Genomic DNA, 16,432 nt, shown 5'->3' with positions numbered 1-16,432 from the left:
ATTCCTTGCATCAAATTATCCCTGTATAAAATGGGGATAATCTCACCTCTCAATACATATAATTCCTACATGGGAAAGCAGACTTGGAGAAAATAACCACATGGGAAGGTAGAGACTGGGAGAAAATTCATTCTATATTTACCACTTTTCTTATATTTTCCTCTGGACATGTACTATTGACTCCTCTTGGAGAGAGAATATTGAACTAAATAGAACTCTGATCTGCCTGAGGATGTAGACTTTTGTATTTACCTTTCTGTAGTAAATGCTGAAAAGCCTGAAATTAATGGGGTAGTATCATGGCTTGATTATACTATTATAATAAAGTCCATCCTTGTTAAATAAAGAGATCACCAAGTTCCAATGAATTCAAATTCGAATCGTGTCTATAAACATAACATTGTTTACATCTTTCATTTATGATGATATTTCAACTAAGTTGTTCTGAAATTGCTCTGCTTTTGCGCTATGTCATAAAATGGAAGCATATATTACATTAAGCAGTAAGGAGCTGTATCTCATTTAAAACACATAACCACATAATTTCATAGATATATATCTATATATAGATATATATCTATGAACAATGAAATTGCCCCAAAATTAAAACCCTCTTGGCAGTGTATTTGTAAACACAATCAGCCTATAATCCAATAAAGAGACTCTGCTTTGAATTAATGTGAATTGCTTCTCCATTCTGCCTTTACAAATATAACTTTTCATCTGAACTTCTTCACTCCCTCTATTTGTTTCACTAAAAATAATTGTAGTGATTTTCTTCTTCACTTGTAAACAGCAGAGGAAACATTTGAAAAGTAGAACAAAATGGAGTTGAAAAAAATAACAAAATAAAATAAGCAGATATAATTCCTTTTATACCTGCAAATAGAAAAAGCAAATCTAATTTCTCAGAACTTCTGGCATGAAACACTTTGCATGTTAAAAAGAAACCATCACTTCAATCATTTTTTATGATTCTGATAATGAAAATCAAAGCTAGAATGTTAAATGGAAAGTGCAATAATTTTATATACACATAAAAAAGAAACTATTTCTTTAATTCTGATAATTTAAAACAAAATTTTCCAAATGACAACCTTTTAGTTATAATTCATTAACCTTCCATGCAACAGTATTTGGTACGAAAGCAAATCTTAAGACATATGGATACAAATGAAATATTTAGAGGTTAATCCTTGACAAGACCGGAATTCAAAGGGAGATGCATGGCTTGTAATATCTTCTGAACTGAGTTAAAAGGGGGAAGAAAGATCTTATTCGCAATAAAAAGAACACAGAATTTGAAAGGTAAATTGAAGACTGATATACCTGACATATTTAAAAACAAGGCTTTGTTTCTACTTATTATGTGCTTTTCTTCAATTTCTAGGTATTTAGAGATACTGAAAACAATTTCGGGAAACCACTAAGAAAATTGCACTTATTTGTGAGGATTTTTATTTTTATATCAGGAAGACAAATAAACATTTTCTAACAAATTCTTAATCAGCTATTAATCTTTGTCTGCTAGACTATATAGAACCAGATGTTATCAATTCCAGCTTCCTGACTGGTCCTGGAACATTTGTTACTTATTTTCTCAATGATAGGTTTGTCCCACTTATTTTGTCAGTGCTGTGATACTGTGATATCAAACCAAAGCCCATTTAGGACTTTGAGGAATGAGGATGGGAGAGTGTGAGGACTGGAGATACATATTGTATTGGATCCTCTCCATTCTTTCTCCATCACGCTTCAGAGGATGTCTTAAATAAGACAGGACAGTGATAGTCATCATGTCAGAAAACAAGCAAATGACAAAGGCTGTGGGCAGCGGCGACTCAAAGACTGGAGGTACAAAAAGCCCAGAATTTAGGAAAGAATTGGAAAATTTAGAAAAACCTCGTGTCTCTCTCCTCAGAAGCAGCTCTGAATATGGGACTACTGCAGCTCCTCCCCAGATTTGCAATGCTTACGTAGGAGGGGCAGGATCTGCTGGCAGGGCTACTAAGTGAATTACATGTCTTTTTAATGCCGAGTAAGAAAATAAAAGCACATTGTCAACCATAGGAGAAAGCTACACAGTATTTACTGTCATCAAGGAGGTCTCTAATTTTTTAATACCTAACTTTCCTAAGCCAAGCCTGACTTCTAATGAAAGTCTACAGGTCCAAAGAAATAAGTGACAATAACACTGATTACCCTCAGGGCAGGCTGCTAGGCCAAGGGCCTGAGAGGGGAGGTTGACCAAGTAGTTTGTGTATAAAGAGGGATCCACGGAAGCAGACACAGCACAGGGTGGGCAGGCACAGACTGTAGTGAACCAGCACTGCCTTTTCCAATCTGCCTCTTGGCCGGCACACTCAATGCCTCCTGGACAGGACACATGACAGTCCTTGTTCACCCTCCCACACCTCACACATCAGGTGGGAGCAATCCCCTTCCCTGTAGACTGCCTGCGTCCCACCAGACCATGAAGAATACATCTTGCATCCCATCAGCCTTGGCCAGCCTCACACTCACGGCAGGCTGGCCAGAGGCTCTCCCCGCCTCTCCTTCCCCAAGACCCCGTGGAAGATGCCCCTTCCCCACTCTTCTGCTTCCCTCTTCAGATCCACTGGCCCTCTCTTCTCCCTCAGAGGCTTCAGATCAGAAATGGACTACTTCTTTCAATCCTCCAGCTTAGATTGATTGCAGGCCTCTGAGAGTCTGTGGCCAAAACTAAAGCCAGGGACAATTCCTGAACAAGTAAGCTCACAATGCCCTGTTTATTTATACAGCACGAATGATTGAAATCATTATGCCCCAGACTAGTGGGACCTATTTATAAATAGCATCTTAAGATGAGCAATATAGGAAGACTCTCCACTGCTTCACAACAAGTGCCAGCCTCACCCCCCCCATCCCCACTATAAAACTCCAAGGCCCTTCTGACTTGCCACATGAAAGCCACATTCCTCGTCTGTTAAATTAAAATCTAATCATATTGTGCAGTAAACAAGGCACAAAGAACACTCTCAGAATTACGGGATGAAAACCAGCAACACTAAGGGCCAAACTCTCCCCTCAGATCTATCCTACATCTCTTTGACAAGTGCAATCAGTTAAACATTTGAGGGCTTGACAACAGCCACTCCACCAGACGTTTGATCTGCCTGGTATTCCACACTCTTCCATAAATTATGGACCTTCAGATCGGCATGTCCTCCATGTTTGTGATGGTGGGTCTCCAGCAGAGAGAAGGCTTAGGAAGAAGTGGATATTTCTCTCAAACACTTAAATTACTCCTATGTCTATACAAAGCAGATCTGGAACTATTTAAGTGGGCATCAGTTGAGTTTTGAGCATTGGAAAGAATAGTTTTGCTTTTCATCTTCCTCAGACAGTCATCCAACTTAACAAAATGTGAGATCTAAAAAGTAGCATCACACTTCAGTGCCATCTGGATGTTTGACTCACAGCAGCACCCTTTTATTCTCAAAATGCTCATGCTATAGTCTACCAACTTGTGCAAGGGGATGAGAGTAAAGCTGGAACTGTGAGATGGTGGCAAATTCCATGGGGAGCCACGGACAGGCTTTTCAACCTGTCACATGCCACCCTTGGGCTAACATGGATGACAGGTCCCTTACAGTTCCTATGATTATTTGGGATGTATCAGAATTTAAGAATTAATAAGGCTTAGTACCTCCACAGTGCTTTGCATTTTTCTCTTAAGAGTAAAGAACAAGCATTAACTAATTGCTCTTCAGAAAAACACTTTTATTATTACAATTTTATGAGGTGGAAACTAGGAGGTTAAGTAACTTGCCTGAAGTTATTCAATAAGTTGCACTGGGATTAAAATTTAGGAGTTGCTGGCTGCCAGCCCTACTTTTAGACCACTGGACCACTCTGCTTCTTATTATAAGAATTTAATTTACTTGGCAGAGAATGCAGCTTTCATGTGCTAAGTCATATATTGCCATTCTAATGAAGTTGAAGGAAGGTGAGAAGGTCAGCAGATCTCATTGTGAACTGATGAAGAGTCACATCATAGCGATTCTGTTTAAAAATCTTGATCTAATACAATAGAGCTTCTACTCTATAAAAAAAAGAGCCTTGTTTCAAAATATGGATGCTCATACGCAACCATCTAAATTTCTATTGAGTCAAGTGGAGAAAGAAACTGAAAGCTAACGGAACTGAGATTTAGGTCCCTCTGGTATTTTGAGATCTATTTCCTACATGTGTCATCAAAATTCATCGAAATTTTTGACACCTAAACACACAGTATTCTTCACCCAGTCTTCTGCTCTTCTATTAAGTTCTTGCCGATATTTTTTCTTTTGATATTCTTATTTTGAAAGTACTCTCTCCCTTTAGTGAAGACTTTTAAAAATCTGATTATCCAATACAGAGAAGGGTTCATGCATGTGTATTTCTGTGTGTAAGATGGAAGCAACTACATAGAGAGAAATAAATTTTGATGTATCCATTTTTCTCAAACTAACCTATTGCATTAATAAGGAAAGTTCTGCAAGTACCGATAATTGGTAAATCAGTAGTCTGCGTCTGGAGGTGACAACAACAAATCTCTGTGTAAATGTGTCTGTGTGTACACATTTTGGACAACCCCACATCTGTGTATATTCATTCCTTTTCTATTAGAGCCTCCAATGAAAAGAAGCCCCATGGAAAATTCTTACACAGCAAGATGAGCTTTGTTGACATTGCATTCCAGCTCCAAGGTGGAACTGTGTAGGCGTATCATAAATTCACCACTATTAAATAAAGATGCCGTCTTTTATTTTCCTGTGGAATAACTGCTAAAATATAGAGCCACAAAGGCAAAGAAAGAAGTGTCAAAAGGACATTAAGGACCATCATGAAAATGCATAGAGATCTGAAAAAAGAACAAAATCTGTGTCTGAACATGCATTGGTTCCTGCAACAAAAAATGAACATGGTGGCTGTACACAGATTTCAGAAAAGAAAGATCATTGCCATTAGTGGAGAAAAACCTTGATGATACAAGACACTTTAAAAATATTGAGTAAAAAGAATGAGAACTTGATAACATCATTGAAATCTCTGCCGAGGTTTAAGTTTCCAAGACTGAGGGAACCATTTGTTACTGAAAATGTATTCTAACTGCTAAAATCATCTAAAAAATAGAAAAAAAAAAAGCATATGCAGCAATACAATTATTTTTGTGCACACCAGATATATGCACATTTGCCAAAAGCAAAGTGATTTTTCTAAACTCCAGAAAGGTTTATTGACACTCACTTCATTTAGCCGGTTTGTTTTCTTTAAACCCGTGTTGTTTGATTTATTTAAGTCTTTGTCATTGTGGTTCAGCACTGCAGCAGTTACCTAGACAGCACAAAACTCTTTGTTCACTCACCTACATCTCTTGTACTATATGTTCTCAACTACGGATACAAAGCCTATGTCTCAGCCGCTTTCTTAGCAATGGGGAGGTTGGTTTCTCTTGGGAATGTATGACATTTTCATCAATACAGAGGAAGTAGTGGAAATATGTCCATGATGCTCATTTGTCCCAGGCCTTTTGCCTGAGGAGTCTCTTAGTCCTTATTCAAATAACTACTATTAACATTTAAAGATCTGGTAATATTTAGCAGATTTCCTAGTGATCCAAGTGACCCAGTGGTAAAAATCTTTTCATTAGCTGTAACAGGGGTAGAATTTTGCTGAAACCTAGGATTGGTTCTCTTCATACTCAAAATGCTCATTTCAGAAGTGTAAAGCATCCTACCACGTTTCTGGGAAGGCCTGTGGAACGGAATAACATAAAAGAAAAACTAGTTGTCATTCTCTTAACAGAGATGTCAAGGCTCCTAAAAATCAGCAATGTTTCTGCAAATCACGAGAAGCTGAGAGCAACCTGGACTCTGATAGTGACACCCCTACAGGAGAGCATTGTTACTGTCAGTAAAACACAGAATGGAAGGAGGGGGGCAATGATCTCTGGGCTCTCTGAACCACTCTAACCTTTCTTCTTTCACCCTACCTTTTTTTCTCTTTTTTTTTGAAAAAGATAATTATTTCTCCTCTGTTACCCAACAGCTAATCTTTGATTTTTCAGAGTGGGGTAGCCACTTCTTTCTTCCTCTTTTCTACTCTATGTCCTGCATTAGTTTTATCCCTTCCACAGGATGAAATGTGATGGAGAGATTATGCAAGTTCAAGGCTGGTGATTCCAGCATGCAGTTTCTCAAATTCCCTGAAGCAGAAATGCGTCTTACTGCTGTACATTTCCTGGGAATCACACTGCTTCTGCTTGGTCTTCTGAGAGGATGTTATTCCTCACCTGCAAAGGTGAAGAGTAGCCTAATGGTTTTGTAGCATCTAGTTCTGCGTCTGATCCTTTTCCAGTGTTTCTGTGTCTCCAAAGAAATTCCTGTGGCAGAAAACTCTGATAGTAGTCCCAGTCATATTCATGTATACCATATTCCCTTACATCTTGATAGAACTGAGAAGATGAGCTGGTGTTTTTACCACAGGGATCTTGAATTTAGCTGACAGAAGGTCAAATGAGGTCTGTAGACACCCTGTTCTAAAGACAAGTTCAGGCCTCCTACAGAACCATATGGAAGAGCAGAGCCAGAAGTGGGATAATACTGACACAGCATTTCCTTTTTCTCCATGTTGGATGCTAAGAGAATTAGTGCCCCTCACTTGAACATTTTTGCCAGGAAATTTGAAACCATACTATGCTTTCAGCTATACATATAAATCATTGTGGGGTCATATGCACGAAAACAAGAGCAAAACTTAGACCACAGATTTTCCAGGGAAAAACAAGTGCTGCATTTTAGGCAATTAGGAGCACTAAAGTAAACATTTAGTCACCATTGACTCATGAGCAGAAAAACACAGTAGTCAATTACAGCTTTCGGCAGCAATAATTAATATGGTGTTGATGAAAACTGTGGTTTTCACTCAATCATACAAAGCTATTCCAGGTAATTAAATGTAACCTCATCTATATGTAATTTGTCTTTAATCTGCACATGATATAATATTGCAACCTCATATGTTGTATTCTGGAGGAAAAATAATATAGGAAAATTACCTAAAGCATATACTCAGTAACCCTAGCATGATTTGTTTTCATTTAAGTCTAAATTACAATTTATGATTAAATATTTGACTATGAAAAGGTTTGTAATTTAATCATTTGCACAATCTTTCTTATATTACTCCCCATATCTGATTTACAGAAATAAAGTAAGAGATCAATTTTAGCTGTGTATACCACATAGACATTTATTTCTTCGTTATGTTTTAACATCCTGAGGCTTTTCCGGAGGCATCAAATAGAAAGAAAGTAAATATTTCCAGAAAGGATCGCTCTTGCCACTTCTGATGGAAAACTTACGGTATTGTGAAGATTTTGAGTATAGAAAGAGGTGTTATGTGCAAAGTCGTATTTAGTATAGTGTATTGAACTGATTTTCCAAAGTGCAGATTATCTACATTTCTCACTGAAGCTAATGGAACTTGAAATGCACCTCTGAAAATTAGTGTGTATCACTGTCCTCTAAGTCACTATTTATAAACCCAAGTAATTTAAAGTTCGTATTTCCAGCCTGACCGCCCAACTACTACCAGCTATAGTCATATGGCAGGTAAAACGGAAAGAGAAATTATATTTTATATCAAAAAGCTTCAATTTACTTATTTCTTGATTTGCAAAATTTTATTTGCATGCTAGGCTTTGAGATATTCTTCCACAAACTAGTTGCCAGTTGAAGTATCAGTTTCATGTGATTGCTGACCAAAGTATACTCTTGCTAACACCTGCAGTGTCATTACCACATGGGAAGCACAGCTTTTATATCTGATCTGCACAGTAGGTAACCCTTTTAACCTCATAAAATAAACCTCCAGAGAAGATAAACTTTTATGCAATATGAAATTAAGAAGGTCAGCTCTTACCTTTAGCAAACACCACTTACTTTTCTTCCCAAAACAATAACTTTGCTATCTTTGTTAGCACAAGGAGATCTTGTTCCTTAATACTATCAGAGCTTTACAGTTTCTAAATAAAATGGGCTGTTATTGTACAACAAATAGTTTAGCTTAATTCAGAAAAGGAAGCTAATTCTCAACTATAAGCATTATCCTTTCTCCCAAAATAAATAACATGAAAACATGACTAAAATTCCTAACCAAAACATTTTTATGCTAGTGGTATACCAAAATATTCTGTATTGATGACTATCATTTTTGTTGGCTTAAATGTTTACCAAGAAAGTGGATTTTTAGAAGCAGTCGCAATGTCTTTGAGCTAAATTCAGGAAAGATGTGTGGTCCATTCAGGTGGACTTTTGGTCCATGAAATGTATTCAATGTAAAATTGTAAGACTCTCTGATACCAAGGAAATTCCCCGGCTTTGACATCAAACAAACTCTTTCTCTGAGCATGAGCAAGAAAAGACTTTAATGCTTCCAGAATAGACACAAGCCAAAATAAATGGCAGAATCAACCAATAAATGAAAAACACAACACAGTGCCCTACGTGGGCATAATCAGTAAGCCTTTTTGTGTTATTTATTTGAAGGAACAAAGGGGCTTTTCCAGAAGCCATCTGTACATTGTTAAAGAGGAGTGAATTACCTACAGCCTTCAAAGGAAAATGGTGCTGGTAAAATAAACTTGGGGGTTGGAAGGCATTAGGTTACTAAATGTGGGACCGAGTTAGAAGACTTAAGCATTTCTCCGGATTTTGTCTCACTGGTTACACAAAACCCAGGTACACAGGGATGCAAGGTTTCAACAGAGAGACATCGCCACAACTGTCAGATCTGGAGCCAGGCTCACCAATACCCATATGCTTTGAAGTTGCCTTCTAAAGCACCATAAAAATAAAAGGAGGGGAAAAAAACCTTTAATGTCCTCTGGATAGAATGTAGAGTTAAGAGATAGTGGGCTAGATTTCATGTTCAAAAACTCTTAGCTAAGATCCTGAAACTATGAGTTTAAACTAATACAGTGCGCACTAGAGTCTCTGGAGTCACCTTCGGTTTTGACCTGTTGGTGTGCTTGGGCACATGTTCAAGATTCTTGGCAGAACCACAGCGACTGAAAACTTCTGCTCTCTTTTAAATGAAAAATGAGATTTTTGCATGGTCATTTCATTTTAAGAATGGAGGCCTTAATGAGAACACCAGTTAGGGCAAGTTTCATGATAAATACTGGCAATGCTATAGGTCTTTTCAAAATCCATGAACCTCAAAAGAAGCCAGGCAAAATCTGCTTGGTTTCAGATTTCACAGAAGCTTGTAGCTTAGCTCCAGTTTGTCCTTAAGTTCACTGAAGTTCAGTCTTTCAAGTCATTCTGATTCGATTTATGGGTTTTTTTCTTAAACCATATAAAACTTGGGGTATTACATGGATTTGACATGAGCCAGGTGGAACTCAGTAGATCCAACAGTGTTTTGATTTGAGATTTTGAATCTGTTTAAATACAAAACAGAAAGCAAAATTCCATCTTCCTCTGAAGCCACAGAAAAGTTTCATATGATCCTCTGCTGCCAAATTCACTTCCTGCAGAGTTCTTGAGACTCACAGAAGTCAGTGTTTGCATAACTGTGCAGTGAGGCTAGTCTATGGGGTCCTAACACAGGGCCCCCAGGGAAAGCCAGGAATCCTGGAAGCACAGCAAAGGGAAGGGTGTGGATGTGCCTTGCTGTAGAGAGAGTATTTACCTCTCCCAAGGACAGAGAGCACCCTAGTTAGTTCTCACCACAATATTTACTGGAGCCTCAGGCTCAGTTTTCTGAAAGACATGCTGGACTAGTGTACCTTTGCTAAGAGTACATTTACAGTATATCCTCCTTGGGGCTGAGAGAATCTCTGTCTTTCTTTCCGTCACAGCTAAGAGAAGCAAAGGAAATAGAATACAGTATTCAAATAATTTTCTAGAATTCGAACATTTTTGCATTCCTCGTTAAGGTAAACACCTGAAACTCTTCCCAAACTGACAATTCCAAAAAATTCATGTTAAGCCAGCTAAAACCCACCACTCCAATAATACCAAAGTAAACAATGTACTTTTTAATGGTCAGCTACAAAACGTTGTCAATCTGATTTAGAAATGTTTTATAGACTTCTTTATTAATATATTAAAAGACACATATTTTAAAACTGTTTTGTGAAGAGATTCATGAAAATGTTTGCCTATAACAGTCCATGGAGCTACTCAAGAAACAGTTGCTGCCATCACTTTTCACATCTAGAGTTTTAATGCCCAAAAGTCATATTTAAAAAGAGGCTTTTTGTCTTTTATTTTTATCTAATTTTTATGTTGAAATTCTTACACTAGTTAGGAGGGAATGGCCAGTTGTCACACATGATGGCAGAATTTTGAGTAATGACACTAAGCTAAAGTGAAAATTGCACTATTTTAACTCCTTTGTTTCTCCAGTGTACAAACTCAATTAATATAAAAAAAACTCTGAAGACTGTATTAAATGATTACCAATATTTACTGGTTTAACAAGAAAGCATAAGTTCTGTATCTTTTGTGTTTCATAGAATCATTCTTATACAGTTATTAAAGTTCCCCCAAAATATTATTCTAATAATCTTAACACACAATAAATAAATATCCTAATAACACTTTAGTTTAGGAAAGTAAGTATTCACTCGAGATATTTAGTTTGAAGGGTTACCACAGATCCTTATCTCTGTAAGTTAAATCACAATATTTCTTGTTAGAAATTTTATAGGAAGAAAATTTCAGGGCAAAAATAACACTTGGGTATTTCAAAGGCACTTAAATTTAATCCAAGTAATATTAGGCCGCACTACAAATACGTAGTTGTTACAAACAGTTACCCTATGATTAATTATGTAAACAATTAGTGGAGAGATCCCATTTTCTATTTTTCATTATATGGTCAATTTGGGGTAACAGTGCTTCTAAATTCTATCCCTGGATATATGCCTGAGTTTTATGGGCAACAGATACAGAAGTCCAATGTCAAACTACATCTTTCAAAAGAGTTTTGTTTTCTCTGAAAATTCTAGACGTTGTCTAGATTTTAAAATGGGGAGGAAATAATAAGGTTGTAAGTCCATTTTTTTCCTACAAAGGATATATGATGACTTTGTAATACAAAATTATTTTCAGTCATAAATCTGAAGCTCTGGAGGTATCTGCAGTCTCTGTGGAGGTACCTGTCAGTCTGACCACTGAGCAGTTTAAGGTCCATTTCGAAGAGAGAGAGGAGAAATCTCCAAATGGTCAGGCTTCTGCTACTGAAAGTTTATAGTAGAAAATTGCCTCTTTTTCATTCATAATTCTCTACTAAGCTGTGTTCTATGGGGTGGTTGTTCAGACATTTGGTATTATGTATGTTTCCCTGTCCATGCATGCATGCATACATGCATCCCTCTATTTCCTTTTAATTTATTTCTACATAGTCATGCAAAAGGAGACATTTTGAGCCTTCTGTGGCCAGCAGTTTGGTTAGCAAATGGGTGCTTATTGCAGGTTTGCATTTGCAAATCTGTTGTTCTAATTACAAGCAAAACCATGTAACTGAGTGAAATACTGTGGTTATATGTAAAGTCACAGTAACTTTACATGCATGAGTCCTGAATTTCTGGCCTCCTCCTCTTTTAGCTTAGCTCTCCCTTGAGCATTTATTCATTTGTTTGCCCTTGCCAGAAAAATTATTCATCTAAACACAGCCTCCTCATGATGTCAATGGAAGTCTGAGCAACCTACGGCAGAGAATGTTCAAAGCTTATATTGCTACAAAACAATGTTGTCTTCTGGTTTGTTTTATTTTTTTGGATATCCTGTTCTGTGAGAAGAGTAATTCTGTAACTAAGACTGACTTGTGATTTTTCACAGTATAACAAAGTATAACAAAAATGCCTCTGTTTCACCTTTTAATCATTAAATCTCTCCAACGCCCTGAGCCTTGTACATGCAGGAATAGGAGCAATTTTATGCACATGAGCAATCCCACTGAACTCCCTGGGTCTACACACGTGTAGCACTGCACATATTCACATCGGCAAGATCAAGAACTGGTTTTGTTGAGAACATCTGTGGCAAAGGAATCTTCCTGCAAATAAATAGTGTCTGCATTAGCAAAACTCATAGCTTTTCTTCAGTGCTCAGTCACCCACAAAAGTCACCTACTGCCTTGCATAGCACTTGCTTTGAGCAATATTCCTTAAGTATTTTGCTTCAAATTCTTTAAACACCAAAGCATAGTTTACTGAAGCTTTCAGAAAATTATAAAAAAAAAAAAAAAAAAAAAAAAAGAAAGAAAGAAAAAAGGGGTTATATCCACTTATCGTAGGTAGTTACAAGTCATTGCAAACAGTGTATTTGAAAATCAGAGTTAACAACTTGGCAATTGATATTTCATTCTGTATTGCTTAGTGGTCAGGATAATGGCTTCCTATCTTCATGCAATTTTTTTTACCTGATAGTGTGTTGAATTTTTGAGCAACAGTGTGAGCACAAGAACGGTTTGTGTAGGTAAATGAACCGTGTCAGCAACTGTAATTCACTCTGCATTGAAAACATGATCAAAATGTATTAAATTATTTGTGATGTTTTCTCTCTGCAAGAAGGCAAATCTATTTGAACAAAAAAAATTAACCAGCATATGAAACTGCAATAATCAAAATGTCATGTCCCTTTAAATAGTGTTCTAGTGCATAGCTATTCTACATTTTAAGTGGTATTTCATTCTAAAGGAACTAAGAAAAGTAATTTGATGCTAAATGTACAGTTCTTCAAAAGGATTGCTCTACAGGTAGATTAAACAAAGAAGTCCAGACTAAAAAACTTCATCTATGCAATCATTCTTAAACAAGCAATACATTTTATATGACATAAAACATAAGCTGCAGCTTTATATGACAGCCAAAAACTTTTGTATTGATTCCCAAAAAATATTGACTTAATACAAAATGTATTTATTCATCACTGCTGCATCAATGATCTTCTGTATTTTATATGTAAATAATCTATTCTATTCCCTTGATCATGTTAATCTTACTAATGACAAATTACCATTCTCCACGTACAGTTCCTAGATTTACAAATTATCACTCCTGCTTTCAGGGGACTGAGAATCAGCCACGCTTGCTAATGCCTCCATGGATCTCCTGACACATAGCAGATTTTTATATTCCCTTTTAAAGCATTCAGCTCGCAAGAAATAATTTATAAATCTGGCTATCACTCGCACTTATCCTCTTACTGCTTGAGGGGGAAAAAGAACAAGATCAAATTGGGAGGATTATTAACAATGTAAGAACTTTATTTGCTTCAATTAACTCTTTGCAGGAAGAACTGCATGCTAAAGCCTATTGGTTTTAGGAAAGAAGAGAAAGTCTATTCAGTTATGGCCGAGAACTTGGACAAACGAAAAATATTGTCTATAAATAGTCTCTGTTTTCTGACTTTAAAAAACACAAACTTTTTGAATTTTAAATGTATATTTAAACCTGAGAGCTCCTTTCACCAAACAAAAGGAGACAGACTCATTGGGATTCATCCTACCTCCACTTGATATTTCCTTTGCAGTTGCAAAAATTATGGTGACACGATGGAGAATGAGATCATCAAATTTCACCCTTCCTGTAGGTTCATCTGTCTTGATGTAACCCCTGACTTCAACCTTCTCCCTCTCATACAGAGACAAATACTTGTGATAGTCACAGAAAAGTTTGCTACCTTTCATTGCAGGAAACTCCTTGGTTCTTTCAGTACAAAGGAATGAAGAACACTGATTGTAATTACTGAGCAACTGCTAGAAAAGAAAGGTAGTCAGGTCTTCCTTCACAGCAAGAGTAACTTGGAAGTCACTTTCACAATTCCTGCCACCCCCTCAGGGTTATGGACAGCAGTAAGTGTAGGATGGGATTCATTTGCCAAAAATTAGTGCCAAAATAAAAGATAAGATGGCTCAGAGTTTCCTTGCTGGCTTCCTGGGGCCACTCCAGAAGGAAAAGACCTCATGAAGATCCTGCTGATCCCATGAAGAAATCTTAGATTCCCAAGGCATCTGAAATGCTAATGTGTACCCCTGATGTTCGTACAGACTGGGGAATGAGATACTGGAAAGCAGTGCCATGGAAAGGGACCTAAGGATCCTGGTCAATGACAAGTTGAACATGAGTCAGCAGTGCCCTGGCAGCCAGGAGGGCCAACTGTGTCCTCAGGAGCATCAGGCAAAGCATCTCCAGCCGGTCGAGAGAGGGGATTGTCCCACTCTGCTCTGCACTGGGGCGGCCTCACCTTGAATATTGTGTGCAGTTTTGGGAAACACAATATAAGAAAGACATTAAGCTATTGGAGAGTGTCCAAAGGAGGGCAATGAAGGTGGTGAAGGGCCTTGAGGGGAAACTGTATGAGGAGCAGCTGAGGGCACTTGGTCTGTTCAGCCTGGAGGAGACTGAGGGGAGACCTCATTGCAGTTACAATTTCCTCATGAGGGAAAGAGGAGGGGCAGGCACTGACCTCCTCTCTGTGGTGACCAGTGACAGGACCCAAGGGAAAGGCCTAAAGTTGCATCAAGGGAGCTTTAAGTCAGATATTAGAAGAAGGTTCTTCCCCCAGGGGGTGGTTGGGCACTGGAACAGGCTCCCCAGGGAAGTGGTCACAGCACTAAGAGTGCCAACCCTACCAGAGTTCAAGAATCATTTAGATGATACATTCAGGCACATGATGTGACTCTTGGGAATGGTCCTGTGCAGGGCTAAGGGTTAGACTTGATGATCCTTGTGGGTCCCGTCCAACTCAATATATTCTGTGATTCTGTGATTTACACCAGAAATTTCACATGGTGCTTTTGTGTTACTAATACCTTCCATTGTAAACATCTTTCCACAGGGGGAACAAAGACCCAATAAAGACTACAGCTGATAAATCTTCACGCTTTAAGGAAGAAATGACTGTAAAGGTTTCCTTTAGTTTCACTTCTGCCTGACCATTCTGTGTATATAACCACAATACTTACCATATATGTGACAGGACTTTACTCATTAAGAAACCTTTTCTTCCTACAAAATAACTTTGCAAGTTATGTAATTGGATCTCTAATTAACAGACTACAGTATTTTTAACAGCATCCAAAATCTACTTTATTAAATCAAGGTTCATTTTGAGCAGTCTGTGTGTCAGTAAGTATTTACGATCTCCTTGAATCACAACTTATTGGCCTGTACAGTAGAGTCATTTCCATTTGTCACATTGATATGTATTTAGGGACTATCTGTAATACAGAATGGATCGATTATAATGGTTGGTCATGTAAATTCTCTTTAGTTCAATGGTCATTGCCACAATAGACTCTCAGAAGCACTGCAGTCTATCATACATCTAATCTATAAAAAACTATTTCTGATATTCATTCATCATGAGGATATTATATACATATTGAGGATGAGTAGAAAAGCTGGAAATGGATGGCGTTTGGATATGATCTTTTTTTAACTCAGATGATAGATACTTCTATGCAAACTTCACCCCCTTACATGTGTCATGCAAGAGTAAGCCCTCTTCTTTCTCTGTACAGGAACAGTTAAGATTTTAAGGAGAAAGAAAAAAGTAGCCCTGTTTTTAGAGATCAGTATTTTTTTCTCCCCTTCTGAGCTCTTTAAAGACTTCAGTTATCTGTGCACGACATCGTATTACAAATATGCTAATCTACTTACATTCCCTTAGGAATGTCAGGATAGAAAGGAGCCCTGCTACCTACCACTTCCTACACAAAGGTTAAAAATGCTGCATCTTGCCTTGTACGGAGAACTTCCAGCTCTTGCTATTGCTAGTAGCTATTTTAAAAATAGTTAGCTTCTGGAACTATGAAGTTCTGGGCCAAATTTCAGTTACAAACAAGTGTATCCAAAAAAATTCTTTCTCCACTCTATGGTACAGTCTGAACTGGTTGGAATTCTGTTTCACTGCATTGTGGTTATTATTTTCCATATAGTTGCAGCACTAACCCTTTAGCAGAACCAATTCTTTACATGCCTACCATAAATAAAATTTAAAAAAAAATCAAAGTATAACTTCAGGGTAATTGCAGCAGGTAAATCCACAGTAGTTAGTGCAGTTAACTTCATGTTAATTTTAGTTAGAATCTAAGGGTTGCTGCCTACAAACACCCATTCATAGCATTAGTCACATGAGTCATTCAGTGACAGCCAACGAAAATATTTGGTGAGTAAACTTCCATATATGTTTATAGGCTCCAGCCCTAACAGAGTACTAATAAGCAATTCAGATATGTAGTTTACTTCCTCATATGCATTAATGTTAATTACAAGTAACCAGAATTATAAAGACAATGTAATTATGTTCTAATTATAGCATAACCGCAGCCACAGTGTTATAAGTGTAACACAATGTAAAAAAACCCCCAACTTTCACTTCCTATACAT

Source organism: Corapipo altera, unplaced genomic scaffold (genome assembly GCF_003945725.1).
Source record: "Corapipo altera isolate COAL_440 unplaced genomic scaffold, ASM394572v1 23, whole genome shotgun sequence".
In the NCBI taxonomy this organism is placed as follows: domain Eukaryota; kingdom Metazoa; phylum Chordata; class Aves; order Passeriformes; family Pipridae; genus Corapipo; species Corapipo altera.
Note: the sequence above shows the minus strand (reverse complement) of the source record.